This window comes from Rhinolophus hipposideros (genome assembly GCF_964194185.1).
Source record: "Rhinolophus hipposideros genome assembly, chromosome: 20".
Lineage (NCBI taxonomy): Eukaryota > Metazoa > Chordata > Mammalia > Chiroptera > Rhinolophidae > Rhinolophus > Rhinolophus hipposideros.
The window spans coordinates 35,589,139-35,594,959 of NC_138066.1; the positions used below are offsets into that span (position 1 = coordinate 35,589,139).

The following is a 5,821-nucleotide window of genomic DNA, read 5'->3' on the forward strand; positions in this document are numbered from 1 at the left end:
AGGTATCATAGTTATAGTTTTCTGTGAATCATATGATCTTTCATTCAGACATATTGAAAATCATTTTGAGACAATGGGCTTGTGGTAGGAGAAGAAGGAGCAGGTCCTAAAGGAAAACTGAGGAGTTAAATGGACTCTTCTTTGGAGACAGAAAGGCTTTCCTTGATTCTCATTCCTACTGAGTTACCATTTTATCTTTACTAGTTTTCTGTCTAACCTCTGCTGCTAACCAGGCTAAGTAAAGGAATTGGTTAAACTTTCTGGGCCTCAACTTCCACATCTGTAAAATGAAGGGACTAGACTATGGCCTGTATGTTCCCATTCTATTTCTAGATTTCTTGTATTTTTACATTTTTTCCTTTCATTATTTCTAGAAAAATTTGCTGCATTCACTTCCTTCACTTTTTAGTTCCTACTCACTACTGACTTTTGGTTCCACCACTTTATGAAAATAAGCTCTCAAAGATTGCTAGTTACCAGACATCTCTAATTCAGTCATTAGTTCTCATATTTATTCTCCTACATCCTTTTAGATACTTTTGATACTGACCACCCCAATTTTACTGAGTGTTAAACCATTCCTCTCTGAGAATACTTCAGCATCTCCATTTGCTCCTTTCCTTTCTTTCTCTATGCTCTACAATTTGCCATTCCTTACAGTTTTGTGCTTGGTGTTCTTGATTTCTACACACTCTCCCTTGGTGATCTCATCCTTTCTTGTGGCTCTGGCTCAATGTGAATTGTTTCTAAATATACATCTTCAGCACTGGCCTCTTCCCCTTTCTAGACCCACACCTTACTATGCCTTCCAGACATTTCTACTTGGATGTTCAGTCATGACTTCCAACTCAACATGCAATTACCTTTGCATCAAAATTTGATCTTTTACATCTTTCTTCATTACTTAGTGGAATTACCTTGAGTCATGCTTAAGATTACTACTGTCATTTTTCTATAGCCCACATCAAACAAGTCAGTAGGTCCTATTGAATCTACTTCAGGAGTGTCTCTTGAAGCATTTTTCTCTTTTCTAGTTTCCTTGACACTGTCATTTTCTTTCATCTCAATTATTAGAACCTTAATTGGATTTCTGGTTTCGTGTCTTTTTTCTTTCCATTATGGTCATTAGGCAGGTGGCTGCCAAAGTATCATTCCTGAAATACAACACCATTTATGAAAGAACGTGGACTCTTGAATCAGTGATAGGAACATTCATATCCCAGTTCTGCCATTTTCCAGTTGTGGGACCAATGCAAAGTTCATTCTCTCTGAGGCTTGGTTTTCATTTCTAAGATGGAAACATTAGTCCTCGTGTTGTGAGGTTATTAAAGGGTGGTTAAGTACGTAAAGCAATTATGGTTGTCAATAATATGTAGTAAATATTTCTTCCCTTTCTCTCCTCTAGTTCAACTATAAGCTAGATGAAGCCCCTTGCCTGACATTTAAGACTCTTCTTTTTTTTTTTTAAATATTTAATTTTTTTTTAAAGATTTTATTGGGGAAGGGGAACAGTGTGTACTTCCAGGCCTTTTTTCCAAGTCAAGTTGTTGTCCTTTCAATCTTAGTTGTGGAGGGTGCCATTCACCTTCAAGTTGTCCTTTCGGTCTTAGTTGTGGAGGGCGCAGCTCAGCTCCAGGTCCAGTTGCCGTTTTTCTAGTTGCAGGGGGCGCAGCCCACCATCCCTTGTGGAAGTCGAGGAATCAAACTGGCAACCTTGTGGTTGAGAGGACGTGCTCCAACCAACTGAGCCATCAGGGAGCTCAGCGGCAGCTCAGCTCAAGGTGCCGTGTTCAATCTTAGTTGCAGGGGGCAGAGCCCATCATCCCTTGTGGGACTTGCGGAATTGAACTGGCAACCTTGTGGTTGAGAGCCCATGGGCCCATGTGGGAATCGAACCGGCAGCCTTCAGAGTTAGTAGCATGGAGCTCTAACCGCCTGAGCCACCGGGCTGGCCCCTAAGACTCTTCTTGATGTAGTTTCTACCTAACTTACTTGTCCCTTCTTTTATTTTTTTAGTCTCCTGTCACTCCCTTTTGGTCTTTGTTCATGTTGTTCTTTCCATTTGAGATTATTTGAAATCTTTGCCAAGAATGACTGTTCACTTTCAATTATATGGATTGAAATGAAGTTGCTGAAAATATAAATTTTCATGACCTAATAAGTGAATTTGCAGAAAAGCGAGCCAGAAAAATCTGTTGGTTATTCAAGAGGTCACATTAATAAAGCATTATAATTTATTGTATTGTATAAAATGATATAAAAATGTTATTTTTTGCAATTTGTAGGTTAATAAGTTTAACATTATATATATGTCAATATTACTTCTATGTTCTAAGTAATAGAATATTTCTAAAGAAAAATATTTGTTTTAGTACCTCTAACTGAACTTTTTTGTGACTTCTGAACAAGGGGTCCAGAATTTTCATTATATACTAGGCCCAGCAAATTATGTAGCCAGCTTTGGTTGTTGGGTTCTTCTCTAGGGAAGTTGTAGAATCTTAAATAAAAAAAGACCTTCAGATACAGGTATTTGAGTGTTTCCCACAAAAGAAATCTCACCACATAACCACTCTGGAGTGAAATACATGCAGGCACAGAGCTTCCAAATATTTAAAGCCTCACTTTTCTTTTTTTCCTGCAAAAAGCTTCGTTGTTTCAGTTTGGTTCATGGCATGGGAGAGAGCTCCAGGTTAGTTAGAAGGAGGCCTAGTGGTTTCAGGGAGAGGCTCTGGCAGAAGCTCAACACCAGGGGGATGCAGAGGGTTCCCTTAAAGGCCTCTGGACTCCAAAGGCTCCTAGTTGTGCTTGAGGGTAAGCTTTTCAAAGAGATACTCACCCAGCTCAGCCTGGGGCCCAGCCAGCCTGCGGAGGTTAGTCAGGCTTATCTTCTTGATAAATTGTGCCTCCTTACCTAGGAAGTGGCTCTCCAGGAAGTCACAGAGATGGGGGTCTGTGCTGCCAGAAGCCAGGGCATGCAGATCCAAAAGGGCCTCATTCAGGTTCTTCTTCATGACCATGGCGGTTTCCATGGCATCCTGAGTTTTACCCCACTCATCTTGAGAAGACTTCTGTAGGTCCTGGAAGAGGGAACGGCCACCATTCTGGTTTTGCATCTTCAAGAGATGGTCAGCACCCTTGCACTTCTCCTTGGCCAACTTGCAGACTACGTGGCCCACACTTCCAGAGCCATATCATTGTGGTCAAAATAGAAGCCCAGAGAGAGGTAAACGTAGGAGGTGCAAGTTGACCAAGTGGTTGACAATGGCGTCCACTTTGGTGGAATAATTCTGACCAACTTTGGAGCTCATGGTTGCTCAGCAATAAGGAGTTAAGCTTAAAAAAAAATGGTGTTGACTGGACTTGGAGGCCGAGGATGGCTGAGATGGCTCTGAGGTTTGCGACTGGAAGCTGAAAGAAGGGGCATCCCTGGGTCTGCTCTGTCCAAACACTGATGAAGCAGAGAAAATCTGGGGGACCACTGAGGGTACTACCTAAAGCTTTATTCTTAAACAGAATTTCAAAGATCACCATATACTGAAAAAACAACTCAAAGAAAGAAGCGAAAAATAACACTCAGGGACAATAAAGAAAGCTCAAGAAAACTTTAAACAAAAAACTATTAATACCTATAATTAATATTCTTAGAAGTAATAAAGCACTGCATATTTGAAACATGAATAGAATATCATTAAAATTGAACAGAAGAACACGAGAAAGCTCTTAGAATTAAAAATCAACTTCCAGAATAAACCTTCAATAGAGGGATTGGAAAATAAACTTTAAAAAATCTCCCTAACAGAAGAACAAAGGATAAAAAGATGGATAAAAGAAAAGATTAGAAAATTAGAGACTGGGTCCAAGAGGAACAACCGTTAGTGCATTTTTCAAAAAGAGAAAAGGGAAAAATGATGAAGAAATTATTTTATAAACATAGTCTATAGTATTACTCAGAACTAAAGGACTGAGCTTCTAAATTGAAAGAGATCACCAAGAACCAAGCATAATAAATGAAAAAAAAGAAAAAAACCTGACAAGTCACATGTTTAAGATATGTCAGAAACACAAGGAGAAAAAGAGAACACTTGAAGTGTCAGAAGGAAAAACAGCACATATCCAATGACAGGAAAATTAGGATGGCGCTGGATTTCTCAACAGCCGTGGAAGCCATGCATGATTCCAGTAAATAGCGCCTTCAAAATTGTCATGTTCAGAAGGTCCTCATACTTGGTTTACTGCTTTTCTGTTGTCATTTTGATGTTCTTAATAATTTTATCTCTAAACTTGTGTCTTGTAAGTGAAGTCCAGTGGTGCAATGGGGCAGGTCAGTGAGCAGCGGAGTCTATATGACAAATGTTTGTCTGCAGTTGTCTCTGACTGCCTAAGTGCATGCAACATATGCAATGTCCATGTGCACAGCATTCTGGTGGACCCATGATCTGCAGGCATTCAGTGAGCCTCAAAGCGAGCACAAAGTGAGTAAATATGTCTATGACCTGGTAAACAGGGTCTCTGACAACCCAAAGAGGGCCAGGTGCTCCATTCAAATGGAACTTGTTTTGAACACAGAAAGAAGGCAATGATATTCTAAGAAACACGAATGATCAAGAAACCTTGTCATATACTTTCTTGTGTTACATTCCTGTATTAGTCGACCACTTCTGAAAATGGCATAGAAAGCTAGGGTCACCCACAGTTCCTTTTCTTGTCTTTTCTTACTTACCAGTAAGTCACCAGTGGAGAGTGTTGGTAGACTGTGAGCATATAAAGAAGTAAAAAACAGTTTGTTTGGTGCAGTGTTCTCACAGTTTTGGTAAGAACAAAATACATCAGTCTGACAATTAAGTTCGCGAACTTTCCACCTTGTAAGCACACGGTGGAAAGTTCACGAACTTAATTGTTGAACTGGGTATGCATGTTTGAGCTACAGAATATGAATTGTGTAATTTTGGTGATTCTATATACAAGTTAAATGGTTGTATGTTTGGATTTAAAATAGGCGTTGCACAATGTAAGAATGAATGGTAAAATGTATGCCAATAACTTACATTTTTAATTTTTATTTACTTAGAACCATGACAATTTGAGAATATAACTGCAGAAGAAAGAAAAAAACTTTATATTTTAATGTCATTAATGGCACCTTTTTCCTGATTTTTGAACCAGGGACTCTACATTTTTAATTAGTATTGAGCCCTGCAAATTATGTATCTGGCTTCATACATTGTATATTTGGGAAGTTATTTCCCCATGAATTTCTAGTATTTGCTTCATTTGATGACTTTTGGCTCAAAATTTTGTAAATATTCTATACTTCACCATTTATTACAACTCCCATGTAACTGTTGAGTTATTGGGTTGAATTCCTGCCTTCATTGGGGCTTCTCATTAGAATTCCATATATTAGAGAAATAGGAAAACTGCTCTCCTTTAGGTAGGGAATTTCATGTTTGTTGGAAATCCCTACCACATATTTGATATAGAACATAGAAAGACACAATAACCATGGTGTTCATCAACCTCATGAGATTTTAAGCTCTAGAAAAAGTATTGGTAGGTTGAATTTGGTCTGCCACCTGTTTTTCTACAGTCCATGAGCTAAGAATGGTTTTTACATTTTTAAATGATTGAAAAATCAAAAGAAGAATGTTTCGTGACTTGTCAAAATTATTTGCAATCCAAATTTTTGTCCATAAATAAAGTTTTATTGGAACCCAGTCAAGCTCATTCATTTATCTATTGTCTATAGCTGCTTTCTGCTGCAATGGTAGAGTTGAGTAGTTGAAATAAAGAACTTATGGCCTCCATAGCCTGAAATATTTAC

At 38.5% G+C, this 5,821-nt stretch overlaps 1 pseudogene across 1 annotated transcript; it reads right to left on the reverse strand.

Annotated features, from left to right (window-relative positions):
• Positions 1 to 2,768: 2,768 nt before the first annotated feature.
• Positions 2,769 to 3,308, reverse strand: LOC308488329 (ferritin light chain-like; annotated as a pseudogene). Its single transcript has one exon. The product of its transcript is annotated as a ferritin light chain-like (transcript).
• Positions 3,309 to 5,821: the final 2,513 nt, after the last annotated feature.